At 39.4% G+C, this 10,346-nt stretch overlaps 1 protein-coding gene across 5 annotated transcripts in view; it reads right to left on the bottom strand.

Annotated features, from left to right (window-relative positions):
* Chd2 (chromodomain helicase DNA binding protein 2) overlaps positions 1 to 10,346 on the bottom strand; it is a 137,140-nt gene that overhangs the window by 122,030 nt on the left and 4,764 nt on the right. The window lies entirely within an intron of this gene.

The following is a 10,346-nucleotide window of genomic DNA, read 5'->3' as shown; positions in this document are numbered from 1 at the left end:
TAATAAATATTTTTTAAAAAGATGTTAGCTGGATGTGGTGGCACATACCTTTAATCCCAGCATTCAGGAGGCAAAGGCAGGCAGTTCTCTGTGAGATCAAGGCCTACCTGGTCTACATAGCTAGTTCCAGTAGCTGGGGCTACAAGGAGACCCTATCTCAAAAAGATAAAGGAGGGAGATATATATGATATGAATTATCCAAACTATACAAATAAATACAAGAGTAGGATTAGGGCTCACATATAAAATATCAACAGTGACAAGTTATTATAAATTTTTAAAACAAAACTACACAAACTATGCATGTTTAAGATGTGAACTCTTTATATGCCAAGTCAGCATGAAAGTGACAGTAGTTAAAAGGGTCAAATATACCTATTTCTTTTACCAAAACCTACTCTCTAAACATCTTTACATTCTTAATGATTTTTCAAAAAAAGTTTTCTTTTTGAAACAGGGTCTATTTAGCACTGGACAGCCTGGAACTTGCTATGTAGACCAGACTGGCCACAAACTCACAGAAATCTACTTATCTCTGCCTCCTGAGCACTCGGATTAAAGGTACCAACACACCCAGTAAGGTTATTTTTTATTTTGTGTGTGTGTGTGTGTGTGTGTGTGTGTGTGTGTGTGTGCGTGCGCGCGCGCGCGCGCGCGCGCCTGTCTTTTCAAGACAGGGTCTTCCTGTAGCCCCAGCTGGCCTGGAACTCACTGTGTAGACCAGACTGGCTTCGAACTCAGAGAGATCCACTTGCCTCTGCCTCCTGAGTGCTAGGACTAAAGGTGTGTGCCACCACGCCTGGCTCAAGGTTTATTTTTAATATCCCTTCCTCAGATTCAGTTCTTCTGTAAGTTTCTTTAAGAGTGGCAACACCACAGACTCTCTTTTTCTGTGTCAAGATAGGAAAAATTAAGGGGACTTGGCAGGAGAAAGGAGTCTGGGTAAGCCTCTGGCAAGCAGGAACGAAGAATTCCAACACATTTAACATTTGCTGTGAAGGTATTACTTTCTAAGAACCATATACCTAAGCCTATTTGACCTTCAAGTACACCCTCACGCCATACCAGACTAAACGTTTGTTTAAATTATCTTGAGATTATTTTCTGTGGTGAAGCCATGAATCCTGCTTTACCTGAGTAGCGGTCTCTGAAAAGAACTTCATGTCAGTGGCAGAGACAAGAACTGTGTCCCTGTTCCTACCTCCAACAACATCTCCACTGTTAGTTTACGGAAAGCCATTGATTTGGATTGAGCTACTGCAACAGACAAGAAACGAAGTGGATTCACTTCTAAATAGTTCAGCTTACCTTCAGACCAATTTAGGTTGGCAAGAAAGTTCTCTTTGCCTTTAATAAGGAAACTTAAAGTAACCAGGGCTTAACCAACCTGCTGTTGTATTCCTGCACAAGCTGCCTTATAGATTGTCCTACCATACCCACTACAGCACCTTCCTATTTACTAATGAAGTGCTGTCTAATTCCTGAGTCACTAATAAAACCCAATTAGAGCTTTAAACTTACCTGATGAAAATTATCTTTTAGAGGCTGGGTATGGTGGCACATGCCTTTAGTCCCAGCACTGTGAAAACGAGGCAGAGGGAGGCTATGAAGCCAGCCTGGTCCACATACCAAGTTCCAGGCCAGCCACCTTCCTATTTACTAATGAAGTGCTGTCTAATTCCTGAGTCACTAATAAAACCCAATTAGAGCTTTAAACTTACCTGATGAAAATTATCTTTTAGAGGCTGGGTATGGTGGCACATGCCTTTAGTCCCAGCACTGTGAAAACGAGGCAGAGGGAGGCTATGAAGCCAGCCTGGTCCACATACCAAGTTCCAGGCCAGCTGGGACTATAAGGAAACCTTGTCTTAAAAAAAAAAAAAAAACACACACACACAAAAATTATTTTGGTAACAAAAACGTACTTCTATTTAAAGAAAAATACACAAAATAGAGCTTAGTTTCGTGAAGAAAAGCTAAATCCAGTAAGTGTAATTTCTCAAATTAAGGTACCCATTGGTCTGTGGTTTATAGTTCAGTGGTAAGAGAGTTTTCCTAGCGTATGTAAGGCCCTCCAGGTTCAAGGGGGTGGAAGGGAATGACACCAGGCCTATAATATAACCTGGCTACTCAGGAGGCTAGGGCAGGGAGAAAATCTGGACCAGACAGAAGTTTTACCTTAAGCTTTCCTATGCTAATTCTGCTCTCCAAGGATCAGCTAACATCTGAGTCATCCTAAATGGTTTATAAAACACCACACAATGGGGGAGGGAAGAAATCACTTCAAAGTGGCTAGACAGGCTCTAGTGAAACATATCACAGAGATTGGATAGGGTCTAGATGGAGAACCTTTCCCCAAATGTACACCCAATCAGGGTCTGGCAACACATGACACACGAAAGACAAAAAAAGCTTTCCACTCAAGTAAAAACTAAGGAATAACAATCAAGCTGTGAAGAGAGGTTACAAGGAAAGTTCTCAATGTTTCTAACTAACCCTCAAAGGAAGGCATTTACATTTAGAACACTAATAAATGGACTAGTTTGGCAAGGAGTTCCCTCCAAACCCTGTGAAGCTTCTACTTTCTTATTAGCTAACCTGTAGACAATAATTTTTAGATCTTTATAAGATAAATGGTGCTTGTAGCAACTCAAAAGTTCAAAGGAGATTAAAAGATCTGGTTACCAATTCCAGTAATAAATGTGAAACTTAAGCTGTATGCCCTGGGAAGAGGAGTCTTTGGAACAGACAACAGAAAAGCAGCAACAAAGGTGAGGGTCAACTTTCCAACCACTAATATTCACTGTGGCAAGATCTTCCATACAGGCATGGTACAGACACTGTGACTTTTTTTGTTTTGGACAGGGTCTCCCTAGTCAAGTCACTATGTGGTCTTCACCTTGCAGAGATGTGCCTGCCCCTGCCTCCTGCACTGTGACATTCTTGATGTTTGGTGCTGCATAGGTAACCTGTTCCCGGAATGTTTAGCACCACACTTCTACGGACTAGGTATCAGTAGCACAATATAAAATTAGAACTGAGAAGTCACGTAACATACAAGGGTGTAAAGCTCCCACTAGTTGAAAACCTTGCTTCAGAAGCATGCTTTTATTTAACTCTATGTCCCCTAAGAAACAACTGTATTGCCCTATCATTTTAAAAGATAAACAAGCTCTCAGCCAGGCATGGTGGTGCACACCTCTAATCCCAGCATTTGGGAGGCAGAGGCAGGTAGATCTACATAGTGAGTTCCAGGACAGCTGGGGCTACAGAGAGACCCTGTCTCAAAACAGTAACAACAAAAACCAAAACAAAAAGAAAAAGATAAACAAGCACAGAAGCTCTTCCCAGAAGTTTAGGGCTAAAAAGGACAACAACCTCCCATGGCTGCTTACTCCTATTAATTCCAGCATTGGGGAGGTCCAGGCAGGATTGCCATATTTCATTCCAGTCTGGGCTACAAAAAGCCAAACAGTAACAACAAAAGAACAAGGATCCACACTATTAATAGGTCTCTGTAATTCTATGCAGACTAGGCCTGATTCCGAAACCTGCTACAATTTAACAGTCAACTGGGCTTACTGTTCAATATACAGACTCCTGAGTACAGCCCCTAAACAACTAAATTTATGACTTCAAATCAAGAGGCCTGGCAATATAATTAACAAGCAACCCAGGTGATAATTGCTAACGAGAATATTTGAAGAATTAAATGCCTACATAAAGCTAAACACTCAAAAGGCAAATTTTTGTTAACTCAAGGAGAGTAGAGCATTGCAAGAATGTGACTTCCAACTTTCAACTTGACTGCCATATATATTACCTGTGTGGGAATATCAAGCAACCTATAGCTGAACTAAAGACATACTATTTAAGATTTCAACATCTAACCCCTCAAGAATTATTTACTTCTCTAGAGGGCCTATCGATGGAACACTGTCCTCAACAGTGGCTAAGCACTCGTCCCCATCTACACCTTCTGAAATTTCCCCTAGTCTCCCACCCAATCTATATAATCCAATCAGGTATGACACTTGTTTGGTTAATTATCCAGGTGATTCTCAAGTAAAACCTGTATAAAAATTAGGCTTAGAATAAATTTTAAAAGTTTTAAACATGCAAAAGCATAAATTTTCATAATTTATAGACTAACCCTAAGCACATGTGTGGCAAGAAAGTCAAACTATGGAAGAGCAAGTTCTAAGGTCTCCAGAACCTCCCCATATACCTACACTTCCTGGTTTCTTAAAACGCCCTTAAGAATACATTTTTACTTGAGCTTTTGATATAAAAATCATGGCCTTGAGCTTTTGCATAAATTATATCCACAATACACTGTGCTCTTAAGTTTTAAAAGTTTAATTAAAATGTAAAAATTTGGGTGTACACCTTTAATTCCAGTAGGGGTAGGGGGAGGCAAGCAGATCTCAGTGAGATTGAGGTCAGCCTGGTGTACATAGAGAGTTCCAGGCCACCTGGAGCTACCGGGAGATATCTCAAAAGAAAGGGGGGACGAGAGGGTAATGGTTCAGCGGTTAAGAGGACCTGCTATGCAAGCCTGTGGACACCAGTTCAAATACCCAGAACCCTCATAAAAAGCCATACATGACCTGTAACTCCATTCGGGGCCAAGGGCTCAACAACAGGAGGATCATTGGGGCTTGCCAGTTAGCTACTAATTCAGTGAGAGGCAAGTTTCTCAAAAAAAATGAGGCAGCCATTCAACATCTTCCTCTGGCCTTCAGCGTAACCATGAGCTGCACATACACCCCCCCCCACATACATACATATATATAAAATTAAAAATTCCAAAGCCAGGTGTGCAACTTTAGTCCCAGCACTTAGGAGGCAGAAGCAGGCAGATCTCTGTGAGTTCGAGGCCAGCCTGGTGGTCTACATAGTGAGTTCCAGGACAGCTGGGACTTTGGGGAGACCCTGTCTCAAAAAGACCAAAAAAAAAAAACCAGAACCTCTAAGATGAGTCAGGATTTTTACAATTTTCCCAAGCTTCTAGTCTTCTCTGAAGCAACAAACTTCTTAGCAATCATTCCCAAGATGCTTAAGCTATTTTAGATCCAAACTCCCTGTGTTTCAAATTTATTATCTACAGAACAGGAATAACAATTACACCTACCTTGTGAAGGGATGAGACTTAGCTTAGACAAGGACTAGGTTTCTACCAGGCACCATGGACGTTGGAGTCTTCCCAAAACATTCAACTTTTTCATTCAAACAATCTCTTGATACTGAATAAAATTACATGCCTTTAATCTCAGAGGTTTAAAGGGAGGCAGAGGTAGGGGTACCTCTGAGAGTCAAGGATAGCCTGGTCTACATAGTCACTTCCAGGCCAGCAAGGCTACATAATAGTGAAGCCCTGTCTCCAAAAAAAGAACAAAAAAAAAATTACAAATACAAACAGTATAAACAAATTTAAGTGCCTTCTATCTTCAACTGAAGAAAATGGTATTTACATGAAAAAGTTAAGATCTAAGAAGACTTTATTTACAAAGACCTCTGATGTCTAATTTGAGGAGCTATTAACCAAATTTAAAGGAAATAACTAACATGTTAGTAACCCTCACATTAAATAGAATATTCATGTAAACCCTTACAACAGAGCCAACACACCGAAATGTATAGCCTTTTCCTACAAAAAACGTGCTCATCAAGCTGGTTGTCGTAGTGCACACCTTTACTCCCAACACTTGGGAGGCAGAGGCAGGTAGCTTGAGGTCAGCCTGATCTATATAGTGAGTTCCAAGCCAGCTAGGGCTACATGAAGACCCTGTCTCAAAAAACAAACAAACAAACCAAAAAAAACAACAAAAAAGTTCATAGCATAAAATTTTCCTTCACAATCTGGGCATAGTGGTACCAGGCTGTAATGCCAGCAACTGGGAAGTCAAATCAGGAGAATCAGAAGCTTAAGGTCACACTCAGCTACAAAGTGAATTTAAAGACATCTCTGTGAGACTGAAGTCAGCCTGAGCTACATAGTCCCAAGTCAGCTAGAGCTACAGGGAGACCCTGTCTCAAAAACACAAAAAAATAAAAAATAAAGACAGTCTGTGCTATTATGAAATCTCCTGCCTCAGGATTTTTCCTTCATTATTTAAAAGTCCAGAATGAAATATTACCAGCTATCATGCACTTAGAAATAACCCATATAAATGAGATTCCCTGAAGTTTATTATCATTTCTTTCATATTGATTATAATTTAGAGCTCACCCGGGTAACAACCTTCACTTATGAATAACTGCCCCACAGCATACCACATCTCCACTACTACATAGCCTTTGGTTTTAGATAGCTATTCTATAAGCCTGAGGGGTAAGGCAAATTCAGAATGGAATATAACTGCATTGAAATTAAGAAATTCTAGTCTAAACTTTTGGAGGTATTTGAAAGGTGTAGGTGTAGAACCAGCTAGGGAAGAGAACACCAGAATGTAGAACAACTAAGACACAGCAGGAACTCAGAAATCTTGAATGGAAAATCACCTCAGCATGTATTTAAAAAGTGCACATGAGCTGGGTGTGGTGGAACATGCCAGGATTCAGAAGTAAGAGGCAGGTGGATCTCTGTAAATTGGAGGCCAGCCTGGTCTACATAGCAAGTTCCAGGCAAGCCAGGGCTACATAGTCAGACCCTGTCTTTAAAAAATAAGGGGGAGGTGGAAGGGAAGAGTATGACTATAGCTGGATTTGGTGGGCCTTCAATACCATCTTTCACTAAACCTGCAACTCTTCTCAGAACTCCATCCATCTTTATTTCCTGAGCTTCAAACTCAAAAACCTGGCCTAAAAGTGCAATAAAAAGGATAAAACGAGAAATGAAAAAAGCCCAGTGGTTATCAGAAAAGGAAAAAGGACAAAAAATAGGGTTCTATCAGACGACTCCCAACACTGCAAACAGGGAAGCATGGGCAAATCTGAAACACATGGGGAGTTTTTAAAATTACATCTGGAGAGAAGGGCTGAACTTCTATTTTAAAAGATCTTCAAGCTGGCGTGGTGGCACACGCCTTTAATCCCAGCACTCAGGAGGCAGAGGCAGGTGGATCTCTGTGAGTTCAAGGCCAGCCTGGTCTACATAGTGAGTTCCAGGACAGCTGGGGCTACAGGGAGACCCTGTCTCAAAAATACCAAAAAAAAAAAAAAAAAATCTTCAAAGTCTGAAGCCAAAAAAAGAAAAAGAGAGGACCTCATCTAATCCAAAAAACGTTTTGAAAGGAACTGAAGTGGAAGAAACCTAACACACACAAAACTTAGCATTATAGTTCTAAGAGCATAAACTGTATATTATTAGATATTACGTGGAATCAAATACATGGTACTAAGGTGAAGACTGGCTAAAGCCACACACAACCAACCAGGGGCCCAAGAATTACAGCTGCTACATTTCAAATGTAGTAAAGCAGCAAAGCACTCACTATCCACTCTCGGTGCTTGCTTTAACAACTTGAGAAGAAAATGAGGGAGAGGGTAAACCAGGGCAGTAATTACTAGCTTGAGGAGAAGGTAAGAAGGAATCTACTCAGTGACTGCCAAGACCAGGGCTGTGACTCACACAAGAAGCTGTTACAGCTCAGGAAGAATCATATACTCCCTCCTCAAGGGCTGGAAGGGGGAGGGGGGAATGACACAGATCACTAATGGAGGACTAACTACAAAATGCACAAAAATTTTAACTAAGAAGGGACATGCAGCCTGAAGTCATTCTCACAAATCTCTCCCCTAATTTGCCTAAAAAAGGCTCTCTTAGTAATAATAATAATCCACCAGGGCCCTTAGGCAAAACTTGACTCTTAGAACAGGCACTTACTTACCAAGGACTGAGGAGGAACTGGAGAGAAGGAAGGGTAAGCTGAAGCAATAATAAAATAGCACCACTAATAACTTATATTCACTATGTACTTTCAATGGCATAGGATCTCTGCTAAGTTCCTTATAGACATTATTACTTAATCTTCACAACCCCCCTATGATTGCCATTATCTACATTTTGGGAAATGAGAAAATTTCATGTCTCAAAATAACCTAAATAGGAAATTTTGAGTACTAAAGTAAAAGCCAAATTCAGACCTATTTTATACACAGCAAGACTGAGAGTGAAACTCTAAGTTCAGGGCTAATTTTGATTCCTTGCCCAGATTTTCTGCAACATTTCTTCAGGGTGAAGCTATTTTCCCCAAACAACAAAGGAATTCAAAGCCTTTTTAAGTATGAAATTCAGCCCAGAAGATGCCTGAAACACCAAAACACAGTGATCCATACACAATGAAACACTCAAACTGAAACTGTCTCAGAAACTAGACTATGAATGGCAGTTTCCACATTTCTGCCATCATTCATCTCAGAAAGACCTTGTCCCTCCCTCCTCTTCCTAATTTGAACTCAAATGTACCTAGCACAGTTTTCTGAAAAGTCTCTGGCCTGACAGCCACCTAATCAACTGAAGGAGAAATTAATTAGGAGGCAAAGATCCTAACAGACATATAAGCAATGTAAACGATGCTGTATTAAATTACTGATTAAAAAGGAAAACAGACCCTGAGCGTTTAATGATTGGGTCAAATTGTTTTAATTCTGGCTTTTCATTAAAAAACCTTAAAGTTCCAAAACAAGTAGTTCAGAGGTTGCCTGATCAAGCTGAACACATGAGACAATATTCAGCTACAGTGACAGCCATCCAAGACAAGTAAACTCACAAAGCTTTTATTTGTATGCAAAGTAACTCTTAGGGTTTGAGTTTTTTTTAATGTCTTTGTTAAATTATCTGTTAATTTAACATTTATCACTCTTCCAAAAAAGCCAATTGAGTTCTAAAGTTGTCAGGCAAAGTGTAAAGCTCTTTCTTTACAAAATGACAGCCCACAGCCAGAAAAAATAATTTACTGGCAGTCAAGTAATTGTGGGGAAGTTCATTGCACCAAATTTCATGGGGAAAATGGTAGAATATGGATATCTCAGGTAATCTCACAACTACAAACCAAGGAGATAGAGCACAAGGGTTAACATAAAATCTAAATCTGATACAAAATTCAACTAAAGTTGCACATTTATTCCTCAAGCAGTAACCTGCTACAACTTGACAAAACTCTGTATCAAATACTATTTGCACACTCCCTCCAATATATGGTCTCAAGGTAGCCCAAGCTGGCCTTGAGTTCTACTCAACTGATGATCTTGAACCCCTAATTCTCCAGCCTACACACTTCCAAACTGCTGGGATTACTGGTGTATGCCATATCCAGTTTAAGGGTTTCTGCTGAGGTAGGGATCAAATCCAGGGCTTCTTGCATGTACACAAGCACTGTAACAGCATCTCCCAACCCCCACTGACTTAATCTTTATAAAACATTATCAAAGAGTCAAATAACACATACAAAATTCAAGTTTTAAATAGTGAGAATGCACACACAAAAAAACTTTTTTCTTGCCTCTTCATAACATCCTCCACAACAGGGTATAAAAAGAGGTTGAACAAGCAGTCCTAAGAAGTATTTTTTAGTATTTATTGGTTCTATATGTATTGTAATCAGTTCCTAAAATTATTATACCTGTGATACACATTAATTCATGCAATAAAATCTGGGCTGAAGTTATCTTCCATAGATACGTTTATACCCCCATAAACATAACTGCAATGCTATGACACTATTTAATTTTATCCCATAGAGAAATTTGAGTATTTAGCAAACATTAAAAACTAAATACAGAAAAATTGAACACATCTGTAATTCAATTTCAATACACAGAAAGGAAGCTGTGATTATGATCTTCCTTGTGGTACCAATATACACTGCATTTTTTAGCTGCTGTTTTTAACTAACAGAAACTTTAAAATGCTGAACCAGTTAACATTTTTACAGTATCTAGGTACCTAAGGATGTTAAATATTTTGTAAAGAATAACCATCAGCACATAATTTTAAAACACAGGTAAAATCGTCTATGTAATTCTCCCGTACAAAAAAAATAAAAGCCCCTTTCATTCCAAGAATTCCATCCAAACAACCTAGGCTATGGAGAATTTACAAAACCCATTATACTTTTTCATGAATTTGTTATGCCCACAAAAACATCTCTAGCAGACATTCAAGGGGCCAATTTCTTTTAAAGTAACATCCTACTAAAGTGTTAACTGTCCCCTACATAACAGCGTATTTAATATTGATAAAATGTACTGGAATGAAGCAGAAAAAAATAACAGTGGAGAAATCTAACACTGCCCTTCATGTTTAAATTCATTATATGTGACCTAATTTCTAAAGGTGTGATTGGTAAACTACTTAAAAAAAAAAATCTTGCAAGGATTTCGAAACAAGGCAGGCTAGAGAT

This window comes from Nannospalax galili, unplaced genomic scaffold (assembly GCF_000622305.1).
Source record: "Nannospalax galili isolate Female #2095 unplaced genomic scaffold, S.galili_v1.0 scaffold63, whole genome shotgun sequence".
NCBI classification, from domain to species: domain Eukaryota; kingdom Metazoa; phylum Chordata; class Mammalia; order Rodentia; family Spalacidae; genus Nannospalax; species Nannospalax galili.
Note: the sequence above shows the minus strand (reverse complement) of the source record. Positions and strands in the feature narration are given on the sequence as shown.